The sequence below is a fragment of the Aethina tumida genome, chromosome 2 (genome assembly GCF_024364675.1).
Source record: "Aethina tumida isolate Nest 87 chromosome 2, icAetTumi1.1, whole genome shotgun sequence".
In the NCBI taxonomy this organism is placed as follows: domain Eukaryota; kingdom Metazoa; phylum Arthropoda; class Insecta; order Coleoptera; family Nitidulidae; genus Aethina; species Aethina tumida.
This window is the reverse complement of record NC_065436.1, coordinates 26244342-26258678: the sequence shown is the minus strand read 5'-3', so window position 1 is coordinate 26258678 and position 14337 is coordinate 26244342. Positions and strand designations below refer to the sequence as shown.

The 14337-nt window shown below is 27.1% G+C and overlaps 1 long non-coding RNA gene across 3 annotated transcripts in view; it reads right to left on the bottom strand.

Moving 5' to 3' along the window:
- LOC109604802 (uncharacterized) overlaps nt 1-14337 on the bottom strand; it is a 75268-nt gene that overhangs the window by 45221 nt on the left and 15710 nt on the right. For all 3 annotated transcript variants that reach the window (XR_007547331.1, XR_007547332.1, XR_007547330.1), the window contains exon 2: nt 3455-3501. This is a non-coding gene — a long non-coding RNA (uncharacterized LOC109604802). The remainder of the gene's footprint in view (nt 1-3454; nt 3502-14337) is intronic.

The following is a 14337-nucleotide window of genomic DNA, read 5'->3' as shown; positions in this document are numbered from 1 at the left end:
GAAAATTGATTGAAAAATAGTAACATAATTGTCAACTGAAAAAGGAAGAATTATAGAATATATGAAATATCATAATAGTAATCTCACCACTATAAGGAAAATTCAAATGGTTTTAAATAAATTAAAATATTGGTTATTAATTTGTAATTTCTGGTTAGTTCCACATTAAAAATTGATGTGCAATAAAAGTATAAAAAATATTTTAAAAATATTTGCAAATGTAATAACATAATTGTCAACTAAAAGTGGAAGAATCGAAGAAAATATTAAAGCTTATACATAATACATTTGAATTGTTTTGTTTTTGTTTTAAAGAAATTAAAATATTGTTTATTTATTTTAAATTTCTGTGTTATTCTCTCATTAAAATTGATTTCTAATATGTAAGCCATTAAAAATTCAAAATTTTTAAGAACATTTGCGAAAATCAAAAAATATAATAAAGATCATAATAGTAATCACACCACTATAAGCAAAATTACAAATTGTTTTAAAGAAATTAAAATATTGGTTATTAATTTGTAATTTCTGAGTTATTCTCCCTCTAAAAATTGATTTATAATAAATAAGTTATTTATAATTATTATTTAATATTTTAAAAGCATTTGCAAAAATTCTTCTTAAAATTGATAGAAAAATAAAAACATACCGATATAGACCGATAAACATTGAGTAATTTTTAAAAAAGAAGTACTTAATTAGATAAATAAATAAAAACTAAAGGAAATAATTAAAAATCATAACTGTAGTTGCTACAAAGAAAAAACTAACTTCATTTTCCATTTCATAAACCAAGTAATGGCAATTATATCATACTGTTACATATTTATAATTCTTTCCCTTTGTGTATCTCTTATTTTATAATAATTTATTGTTTAAAAGTTTTTAAAGTTTCGCTTTATCGTGTGGAAAAATAATCACAAAAAAAACATCCGAGTTTGTTATTAATAGTTCAATTTGCAATAATGTCACGAGTGTTACGCTTCTAATTTCAGTAATTCAATCCGATTTCGTAAAAATTTAATTGGGGACATTATCATTTCTCCTACTCTCCATCTAATGATGATTAATGACTTGAAGAAATTTGAGAAATTGGACAGCAATTACCTGTGTCTTTGTGCCACATTACGTAATTGTTGGTGTTTTAAAATGTGTTTTCTCACAAACAATTGTTTCATTATACTTTTATTATTCTCTTAAGAACGCCGTTTAACCGGCGACTTTTTGTAGAGGAAGTGGATTTTAAATATTAAATGCCACTTTATGCTAATGCGAACATTATACGCACTGAAATGGATACGCGGACCTTTCAAGTTTTTCCGCAATTAAAATATTTTCGGCATCCAATTTTATCAAATAAATTAGGGCAATCTTTATTATAATCTATGCAAAAAACAATTAAAGTAGATTTTGAATAATTCTTTGAATATTCCGTAGTGCAACATTGTATCTAGTCATTGAACAGTTGGTAGGATATCCTCTTACCAAATTAGACGAGGAACTTGGGTCATGTTTTATAATTTTATTATTTCCTTTGTTTTAATTAACGGTTCATGTATGGTACATAGTCATTTCGTTCCTATCTGATCGTACTAAATGTTGGAATTAATATCTCTATAATTAGGAGCTTTTTTAAGCGAGATTATTTAATTGGACATTCGGACATAATTAAGATCTACAATGGATAATTTTTATAAGACACATGAATTCAAATTATCCAAGTTGACTGGACACGTTTACTTCATCCGCACAATTATTAATTATATCGCTTTGATAAATGATCTGGTTAGTTTGGTGAACTGCAATTGTGGCATAAATCGCTGAATGTATCAGTTACAAATTACCGCAACGGACAATAATGTATTGCCTGTTGTAAATGTGTTGCTTTGATTAAATGGCCAATTAAATATGTCGGCGTAGTGACGAAAAATTAATCTAACTTTAGTTAACGAGCAATTAGTTTAGCAAATCCTCAATTAACCATGTGTTTTCTTCCCTCATGTCGTTCCAGTTTTGCGACGTATCGATTCCAGCGTTTTACTAAACAGGTACAAGTTTGCACGTTTTACTGGCTTTGTCGTGTAACCAAATAGTTTCCTTTTTATCTGATTTCACAAGTCGGAATTGTCATACTATATTGGATTACGTTCCCACAGATGAATTCGCTCGTTATTTTTTTTTATGTTAGGCGAATGTTCGATTTTGTTGTAGTGAAGGCGAAGTAATTATTAGATTCTGGTCCAATTGTGCGGAAAGTGGTTTGGGTAGTTATGATAAATTATAGTATATTAAATTAAAAGAAACAGTTTATGAATACATAATAAAACAATTCAATAAAAAGTTAAAATATGATTAACATCTTCCATTGTTTTGAGAATAAATATATTATAACAATATTTATTCTCAAAAGTATTTAAAAAATATTTTCAAAATTTACAGTTCATATATGTTCAATAGTTATAAATTGATAGATGATTTCGTTAAGATACAATCAACAACTTCAATTGTTTTGAAAATAAATTTAATATAAAAATAATTTTATTTTTTTTTTTTTTTTTCATTTGGAACTCAAAAAATGTAAAAATCTAATGTGTTGTAGATTGAAAATATATAATAAATTAAATTTGGAAACAAACTAAAACAAAACTATTTAAAAAATACTATAAAATGCAATAGACAATTTTTACGTTTAAATTTTATATAATTAATAATATATTTTCTGATTTTGAACTCAAAAAGTATACGTGATATATTACACTGTATTGGTTTATAAATATATGATAAATTAAATTTAAAAACCTACTAAAACAAAAGTATTTTTAAAAAATCCCTTTCAACTAATCACATTTAAAGTTTTAAAAAAAGTATCTATAAACTTAAAAATACGTTTATTCTTTCATAGGTTTGCTATGGCAGTTTGTAAATATATAAATTAAATATGTCAATCTTCTAAAACAAAACAAAAGTATTTTCAAAATGCCAGTTTAATAAATTAATTTTGAAGTTTCAAAAACAACTTGATATATAGTGTGTTGTTATGTTAAAACACAATCAACAATTCCATTGTTTTTTTAAAAATTCGTAGTATAAATATATAAATTATATCGTTCTTTTATATTTCACTTAAAAATTTTAAGTGATTTTGAGTCCTATCATTGCTACAAAATTTATATTTCGTCTTATTCACACTGTTTATTGTACACGTATTAAAAACAGGCTGAATCATATGTTTCGAACAAATAACATTCCGAGAGTGTTCTGCTGACTAAATGCGAATTCGATATTATTATTTTTCGCGATTCGACCGATAAATCCATTCACTTGCAATCCGACACGCCGATTGTGTCTTGTTGTGTGTGGTACACGTTGTGCAATAACCGATTAAGTCATATGCACGAATGGAATTTAAACCGATGGAATGAGCTAAATAAATTTAAATTTAATCAATACTCACTGCCGCGTAATGGGATCGGAATGCCATCGGGTCCATCGCCGAGATATCTGCAAAAAAAGACCAAAATATTCATTACAAATGCCAATTACGCAGATAATGTGGCGGAGTGCACCGGATTAATGAGTGGCCGCGACAGTGATTATTGTCGGTGATTTTGTCGGGATATGGTACGCAGTACCGAAGGGATTTTCGAGCCGGGGCGGCGATCCGTTGGCGGCAACCCCGACGGCGACGGAACGCGCGGCTCCCACGCCAATAAGTATTATTGTGTCATCGGCGGTTTATGTAGGCTAGAATCTAGAGATCAAGAGAGCCGTGGTATGCGGCTAGGTGGGTGTAAGTAAGGAGAGAGACTGCCGGAGAGTCTCGACCCCGCGCTGCCACGGCTTTGGACCTTATATGGCCTAGCGCCGCACACACAACGCAAGAACCGGCGCTATCGCCGGCTCCGGCTCCCGATCTAACCACATCGTACACATTTTTGGTTTTTTAAATATTTGAGTTCATTAAAAATCTAAAGGAAATTGAGTTAAACCTCTAAATATGTAAAAAATTCCATTAATCAGCATAGTAATTCATTCTTCAGTATCCTTGTTTAAAATATCATAAATGACTTTAATTTTAAATAAAACGTTATGCAAAAGATTATTAAAAAAGCATTTTTTTACCTATTAATATAGTAGAAGAATAATTAAACAGTTAATTTAACAATTATTTACTTATTAATCGATGATCTTTTACAAAATGTTCGAGCCTCTTACTGAAACTGTATCAATATTGAGAACTTGAACATTTTTATTAATCTATGAAATCTTTTACAGAATGTTCAAAAAATTCTTTGAGCATCTTTGAATTTTTAATTGATAGATGCTAAATTAATTTAAATCTAAAAAAACAACTTTTTTACAGTTTTTCTCCGATTTAAATAAGTTTCTTTTGAGTGTTATGTATTTTCAAAAACTTTTATTGTAATTCAAAAAATCAAAGAATGGAACAAAAAATAGGTTTATTGATTCTTTCTAAGGTGTTTAAGTGACATTAAATACTTTCTAAAACCTGAAAGAATCTTCTGAGAATCTTTAATTTTTTAATTAGTAGTTATTGGAATAAATTGAAACTGAGAAACGAACTAATTTTTATAATTTTTTTCTAAATACTCTGATGTGTTAACATAATTAAAATACATTTTTAAAAATTTTGAATAATATTTAATATTACATATCAAAAAAATCAGAATTATACATTTGCATATACTTGTTGTGCAACAAAAAATGAAAAAAAATACATTATCAGTAAAACTTCTAAAAAATTAAAAAAATAGTAAAGCTTATTATTTTTTGTAATACATTTCTAAAAACAAAAATTATGAAATATAAAAATAAATTAACGTTTAAGTTGCTTAAATTTCTGAGAATTTGAGAAGTGATTTTCATTATAATGATTTGAAAAAATATATAAACTGATAAAAGAACTAATACTACAGTTTTTCTCCAATATAAATGAGTCAACAATAACCGACCGACGAGACTTTTCTGTATCAGTAATTTAGAAATGAAAAATATTCTGATTAAATACGTTTTTAAATATTTTACTTATAAAGATGTCCATTTGCACTCGACTATTAAAAATTGCATTTAACATTTAAGCAACATTTAAAAATGTAAACACATAAATTATTTGAATTTAATTTGGTATAAACCCATTCAGAGGGTGCTTAATCTAGTGGTGTCATTATGTTAATAAGTACATATGTTTTATTCTTTAGAAATGAAAAAAAAAATTTAAAAGTAAATTTGTAAAAATCGCACAAAATATACAAATTATATAAGGGTGTCACAGAGAAATATATTTTTTACAAAAACTAATTCCTCATAAAACTAGAAAAAATAATCAAAAATAAATTAATATTTAGTTAGTTATTTTTTTTTACGAAACTCTTTCAGTCTTTTGCACTTCCAAGTAATAATTTCTATGTTTCTTCTATGGTTTGAACAAACAAAGTGTAACTTCTGGAGTCTTATTCTATAAAAATATTATATATATATATATATATATATATTATTCTGAATTGAGCTGGATATAAATATATCTACTTTAATTTTTTAAATTATTAAATCTCTATTATTTAACTTAATATTTATACTTTGTCCTTTTTGTTTTATAAATAATTAATGATAAGTTCATTTAAAATGTAATATTTGGTCAAATATGCGTATGTCCAATTCAAAATTGATAAAAAAATAATATTTCTGCATCTATGCATAATTGGATATACAGTACATTAAGAGTTTGATCCATCTGAATCCTGAAAGAGACATCCTGTGCAATAGAGAGAGGAAGTCTCCCATCATGGGATAGACTGTCTCTGTCATGCATGATGTCTTTCTCTAAATTCAAACGGGTCAATCGCTTTTCCTACTGTATAATTAGCATTGACGATTAACATGAGTATTATAATTATTAATTTAACAAAATGTTATTTAATATAGTTACCTTTACTGGACAAGAGACATAAGACTCATCAATTACAATTTGAATCAGCATTCAAAATATGAATAAATCTATACTTAAGACACAAAATTTCAATTCATGGCTTTTGACAATTAGTTTTCATTTAATGTTTGGGTTCCAAATAAAAAAATGAGGTCAAATTTTTCTCAAATAGTTGAGTGTTAGTGTATGTAGAATCTTATTAGCTAGGGCACTAAATAATTAAACCTAATTGGAATTCACAAGAAATTTATTCATAAATAAATTTCCTTAACAATATTTTATTATTTGATACACAATCAGATTGTTAGAGAGCAAGTGAGGGGATCGAATTGTGTATAAAACAAAGGTCCGAGTTTAATCCTGCGTATAGACAATTTGGTTATTTTAATCTCGATCCCCGTCTATTCTAAAACAGTGTTTGACCTAAAATACGGCATGGCAACAAGTTGCTTTGAGCATTGCGAATAATTTAGTCCGGCATTTGAATACAATAAAAAGAGAGAGAATCATGCACCTTAACAAAATGACTTGGTACTTTTGAACCCGACGGTTTGTTTCAACCGTAATTAAAACAAATGTGAAATTGCCTCATAATTGTGTGTTCAAAGTGCATAAAAAGACGGTAATTAATTATGGGCTTTAATCGTATTTTGTCGGAACCATAACCAACTGCTTTTTTGTGTGTTTCGTGGCTAATTTAATTGTCTGTCAAATTTCTTTCGTAACACAATACAATTTTGGTCGGGTTGCGCAGCCCGTTTCCCAAAACAAATCCGAAGGAAGTTCGTGCCTCCTTTCGATACATCCGTATCACCTACATTTTCGTTATGTAAAATAGGCATGTGGGTTGTCTATTTTGGCGCACCGTATGAATTTATAATTTATTGAAAAAAAATTGCGGTGCCACCCAAACAAAAAATGTACACACACATGTCTGTGTTGCTAACCAAATTAACAAACCAAATCAATAACATAACAAACCCTGCGTGTGTTTTGAAAAATATTAATTACTGCAATTTCAAACCGTAGAAATTGTGTACATTCAAAAGATCTACGTTAAATTTGAAATACATTTCGGTCCCGTTTGAAGATCATCGCTGTGACGAATTGTAACAATTGCCTTTTACGTGCACTCGTTTATTCGTCACAAAAACATTGGTTAAGCCGATTAGAATCTGGCCGATGTGCATCATATTGTTTCGGCGTTCTCGGAAATGGCAAATTAATTCTTTTCGACCGCATCAAAAAGGTAGAAACGGACACGGACGGAGTTGAATGGGCGAGAGAGCCCGAGATAAGTAATGTCCGCAATTTCGCAATGTGTAGGTGCCCGACAGCATCCGTTTGAAAACTGGACTAATTCAAGTCATTACTTCGTGGAACCGACCGATGGAATGGAGCTCTACGCCATTTATGGATATCTAGAAATAGATCATTTTCTAGTCCGCAAACACGTCTTCTATTTTTATCATGACCTTAAGGGGCGAAAACGCACGGTCGCTAAATAAATTGCGGACGGATCGGTCTCGGAAAGCGCATCGCCCATTTTGTCAACGTGTCGCGAAACAATTAACTTGCCCCGCTGATTTATCCGTTCGTCCCTTTTTTGGTCGCGGAGTGGCTCTATTCCTCTTGTGGTCAAACGCCGGAATAGCCGGATCAGCTGTATTAGCTTAAATTTTATTAAACAATATTAGGAAATTTTACTGGTCAAATAATTTTAGAAACTCATTGCCAATTCAAGAAAATGTTTTCATTTGAAACGTTAATATATTTTTTAAATAAATGTGTTCTTAATCGATTTGTTACGTTTTTAATTAAATTTTAAAGAACGAAACAATGTATGGGAGATAATACTCATTTTTAAATTGAGCACCATGATAATCATCATAATTCTGAATAAAATGTCTTTGAACAAAAAAGGAATGTACAACGCCCTCACAATCTATAACTTCATTTAATCGAGTGAAATTTAGACTAGACTAGACTTAATCTACTATACATAAAATATCTCATTTCTGAATAAAATGTCATACAGTTTGAACGAAAAAGTAGTGTACAACACCGTCATAATTTATAATTTCATTTATTCAAATGATATTTGAACCAGACTTGTTTTAACTAAACATAAAGATACGCATAAATGGGGAAACATTATTTTTCAACAATTTTTAAATAGGACATCATGTTAATCATCCCAATTCTGAATAAAATGTCATACAATTAAAACGAATAAGTAGTGCATATCGCTGTTACAATCTATAAGTTTGTTTAATCGATTGAAATTTGAAGCAGACTTGATCCAACCATACATAAAAATAAGCATAAATTGGGAAACGTTATTTTTAAACAATTTTTAAATAGAGCACCATGTTAATCATCCCATTTCTGAATAAAATGTCATACAATTAGAACGAAAAAGTAAATGTACAACGCTGTCATAATCTATAAATTCATTTAATCAAGTGAAATTTAAACCAGACTGGATCTAACTATACATAACTATATACATAAATGGAAAAATATTATTTCTAAATAATTTTTATATAAGGTTAATCACCTCAATTCTGAAAAAATGTCATACAATTTGAACGAAAATGTAATGTAAAACGATTTCGTGATCTAGCATCAATCAATCAAATGAAATTTGGATTAGAATTGTCCTAATTGTATACTCAATTATGCATAAATGCAGAAACATATTTTTTGCACTGTTCTGGATAAAATGTCTTACAATTTGAATGTAAAAGTAGTTTTCAATCATTCAATCGAGTGAAATTTGAACCAAAATTGTTCCAATTATGTATAAAGCAGATATTTCAGATAAATGAAGCAACAGCTGAAAAAATATTGTAAAATCAATCAAATATTGTTAAAAAACTGGCGTAAATCAGGAATTCTTTTGTACATGACTGTGGTCAGCTCAAGTAGTGAATATTAATGAACGTAATATAAATTATTATTCCTGTCGCGTATAACTCTAAATGCAGGAATTTAAAGAATTAAAACAAAATTAAAATTTATATAAAAGGTTACACTCCTGGAAACTTCAAGTTAGTTTCTTTCATAATTGTCCTCAGTTAACAGAAACACAATATTATATTCTTCTACAAAGTTGGTCTTTGAGACGGTGACGGAGGCGTATAATTATCAAAAAATTATATAATAGTGCGTCCATTCATAAATATCAGTTATTTACCTAATGTTGTACGTTTATTGGGGTCTTTTCTAAGCTAAACCGCCTTCAATATACCTACGACTTTCATTAGAATAGCTCGTTGTCGCCATTCTGTTTAATTTACACCTGCTATGAACCTACTCAACGTCTCTGATTACGAAATTATTAATGAATACCTTTTCGTATAAGTGTAATTTCATGAAATTTATGCTAAAGATAAAATAGTACATAATAAATAAATACATAATTTAATTCATTACCTTAGTTTTCTTCTCGTCAATTTCGAAAAGAGCAAATTCATCGATTCACGTACGAAACTTCAATCTCTTGTACACAAAGGGAAAATCCAAATACCATTGTTTACAATTAAAATACGTAAAACAAGGTACACTTCATCGAATGCCATAAACAAACTTTTCGTCCAGTCTAGACCACGTTTAGGTATTATTTTTATTGTTCGTAACGTCATTTGCGCACGTCATGTTCGTTTAAATCACGTTTGCACCTACTACGCGCACAAATACCATAATTGTACAAATATTATCCTTAATAACAAACGGGGCGACGATCTAAATTAAAACTGACGAATCCACACGCGGATGTGAACGATTCCTATAAATCTATGGTAATTGTGGACAAAAATTTCGGCAGCCGTTTAGTGTGTGTTTACTTTCGTAATTCATGGCATTATTCAAATAAGTTCCGGCCGAATTTATTTAACTGTTAAAATGTCGGACGTGCCCGGACACTGTCATCAAACGGAAAATGCATCTCCACTTTTCGTTGATTTATCGTTTTATTTCGAACAATGGTTTCGAAGGCGTGTATCAAGCAACTTTTTATTCTGGCGGTATGAATAAATCACATATCGGTTATCGATAAAATTCGATGTGTATTATGGGATAAGTAATTATTGGGTGGTACACAAGATTAATATTCGAGTACAAAGACAATATTGTTGAGTTTGGGAGTACACATAAAGAAAATTTAAACAACATAGTTTTTAAAAATATATGTATAGTATAAAGCGATGTAGAAAGGAGTGAATATATAAAATTTTAAACAAACAGTATCAAAGTTAAAACCAAATTTTTTATCTTTACAATAAATTTATTTTTATAATTCATTTAAATTTCGAGTAATACGACAAAGTTTGTAACGTAAATAAATATAAATTTGCTTTAATTTACTTTCTTTTTAAGATAAAATATTTTAATCTACAAAGTTTCAATTTACATATAACGATTAATCTGACACTTACAACTTTAAACATTAATTACTACATATTATTGTGAAATTTTAATCACTTTTATGCTAGTAAAAGATACAAACAATCTTGCTTATATATTTAGTTATTATAAAAAATGTGTATGTATTCAAGTTCAAAATTTATTAAAAATTTTTGTAATAAATTAAATTGTTAAATATAATCTTTCGGACAAATATGTCTCACAATATTCATATTAAGTAAATAATATGTAAAGAAATAAAGATTAAATACCATATTTTGGAAATATTTTTTTTTTAATTTCACGAGAGTAAAAAAGTATCTAGAATTTGAGGGAAACTTTGTAAATGATTAAATTTAATTTTAATTACTAAAATAGAATGAAAGTTCAGAGGATTTAATGGTTTTGTCTTTAATTATTATTTTAAGCTTTATATCTAGATTTGTACATAATTTGTAAGGAAATAATGTATAATTTCTATATTTTGAAAGTAATCCTAAAGCTTTAACCTTTTAATTAAACATTTATAATTTTTTTTGTTATATATAAACAAACATTTTTTTTAATATGCTAATACTCAGTTGATTTTATTTTTATTGACTATTGAATGAGTATTGCTTTAATTACTAAAATATAATGAAAATTTAGAAAATTTAATGGTTTTGTCAAACTAATTATTATTTTAAAATTTAGATTTGGAAATAATTTCTGAGGAAATAAGGTTTAATTTGTATATTTTGAAAGTAATCCTAAAGTTTTAACCTTTTAAAATTCTATAAACAAAAATAATACGTTATGATTAAAAAGAAATTAAATTAAGAAAATAAAGTGAAATTAACAAAGTTTTTCAATTTTTCAAAAACTTAAAAGGCGATTAAACATTTATAATTTTTTTTATTATATATAAACTAATATATTTTAATATACTAATAGACAGTTGATTTTATGTATATAGGTATTTAAAATTTCGAGGAAATTTTGTAAATGATTAAATTTATAGAACATAATACAATGTACTGTATTTTAATATTTCTTTTATTAGTTAAATATTTCAGAATATTCTCAAATATGTATTTACGTTCTTGAATTTATTAAGTTTTTAAAATTTTTGATAATTTTCGTTATAAATGAAATTGTTAAATATAATTTTGACAAATGTTTTTCACAATATTCTTAAGAATGTCTTTAATTCATCCCCTCAATTAATAAAACTAATTAATTAAGTTAAAAATATTATTATGGATGCTACAATTACTTTAATTAATTGTTATTTATATAAAAATAATATTGTATCATAATAATCAAATAATATTTTGGACGTAACTGTCTGTCTCAAATTACAAAGTAACGCCAAAAAATTTTTATTTTATAGAGTTTTTCAAATTGAACTAAAAAACATTTCGACTAATTTCAATATTTACTCTTTCTGACAAATATGTTTTTCAGAATTTCATTTTAGAATGTCAAATGCTTATTAAGCTTTCTGAATTATCAGTAAATATTTTGGATATAATTATCTGTTTCATGTCACAAAGTAAAGTTTGACATTTTATATTTCAGAGTTTTCTCAAGTAATCTTTAGTAGGTAGGTTTATTTAATACTTTCGAAACTCTTTAAACATTAAACAGTAATTAATATACGTCTGTGGTATATTAATATAATAAAATGATTAGATAAAATTTCTTTTGCTCAACATTAGTGGAATTTGCACAATATTTCAATCAATCATGCGACTTTGAACGTCATTCATTTACATGTGATGGTGCAACCCCGTCATATGATCGACATGTTTATCACTGATACTGTAACTCTGAATCACCATTCAATTTTTCAACAGCCAGTAGCAAACAATGTTGTGTTATTATTGATGTTAAAACGATAAGTATGGTAAGTTGATTCATCCCTGATCACGTCGTCACGCGACCGAAATTGTGCGTCGCCGATAAAACCGAATCGCAATCGAGGAAATTGCCAATACGTCGCGCTCCCCACATGCAAATGGAAGCAGATGAAGCAGATGCCATAAATGGTGGGCTTTTAAAATTTAAATGGCCAAGCGACGTCACAAAGCAGACGTAACTAACCTATATAGACCATGATGAATCGTCGCGATCGCCTCTTATGTTTGTTTGGTGCTAAATGATTTTTTCGCCTTGATCGGCATCGGCAACACTAACACATCAAACGCGCCCGATGTAAATTGATTGTCGGGTGCCAAGATGAAAATCTTACCTTCCTATACGCATATATACAGATTAAAATTGTTTATGTTTGTGCTATAAGGAAATATTTTCGAACGATCAATATTTGAGGCACGTTTTAATTACGACGACGACTGATCCTCGCTTTCTGATTCGATTTTATACGATATTTAGTAAAATCATCGCACTTCCATTATTTCATGTTTATTTTTAACTCGTATTTACATCATCAATGTTTATTGGAATAAGTATTGGTAAAATTGTATGATGATTAGGTTTATTTATGGTAACGTTCTTGGAGATTTATATTAGGAAATGTTGCGTAGATACAAAAACTTTTATCGGAACTATCGAGAATAAAAACAATGGACGAGAAATGTTCTGTTTACTATCTCGCAAAACCTTTCAATATTGGGATACGTCAAAGTAGTTGCTGGTAAAATTGGTTTATCTCAAAAATCTAAAAAAAACAATATAATTTAATTAATTCATACACTCATTTTAGAAAGTAGTTAATATTGGTCATTAAAATGCATTTTAATAACCGTTTCTTGAAGAATATTTTAGTAAATATTATTAATTCTATTAGAAATTTTTTAAATGATAATTATTATTAAAAAATTTTGATGTCGTTAATTGCTTTAGCTTTGGCTTTTATTTATATAAATATTTTTTACATTCAAACAGAATATCTTAATTTATTAATAGACTTATTTTAAATGAATATTTAAAATTAGTGAGAAAATATCTTTAACTTTAGATGATGCAAACACTCTTTTAACTATTAAAAAGTAATAAGTTGAATCAGGAAAAATAATTTTTAACTTATCTATTAATATGTATTCCCTTGTTAATAATAATTTGTGACGAAACCAACGCACATTCAAAGTATTTTGTGAAAAAATCTTATTTTAAAATTTTATAATAATAAGTAGTAAATTTTGACTATGTAAATTTAATTAAGAAAATAATCTTAATTTAATATTATTATAGCAACTTGTTTTATTAATAAGCAATTACTGTTCGTTGAAAATTTGGTAAAAAAGTAAATTTAATTTTAATTTAATTGAAAACAAAGAAACATATTTTCCCTATTGCTTTGACTTTAACGCTATAATTAAACTTGATGGTTTAATTGTTTTATCATACTTTAATCAGATATAATATTTGCTAAATTATATATTTATATCTAGGTATGTAAATAACTTGAGGAAATAAACTTTAATATTGTATTTTAGAAGCAATCTTAAAGCTTAACTTTTTAAAATTCTATAGAAAAAATAATACATTAGGATTAAATAATCTAAACAAGTTTTCTGATTTTACGAATATTTAAAATAAGAAAAACCGATTAAATACATTTTAGAAACAGTCCTAAAGTTCTAAATTGATTGATATATATTTAATTTTATTTAAATAAGTATTTACAATTTGGGGGAAAAAGTGTAAATGATTAAATTCAATTTTAATTGCTTAAAAAACAGAAAACAAAGTGTGTTTTAATATTGTTCTAATTATTAAAATATTTCAGATTGTTCTGAAATATGAAATTGAATTTATTAAAAGATTTTAAAATTTTTCGAAATTTGGGAAATGTAATAATTTTGTCAATCTTTAATTAGAAATTTATTTTTTAATATTTATATGTAAATTAATTGTGAGGAAATTAAGTTTAAATATTGTATTTTGGAAGCAATTCTCTTTAAATTTTATACACAAAAATTGATTAAAGAAACTAAATTAATAAAATAACCTGAAATTAATAAAACTTTTTTTTATTT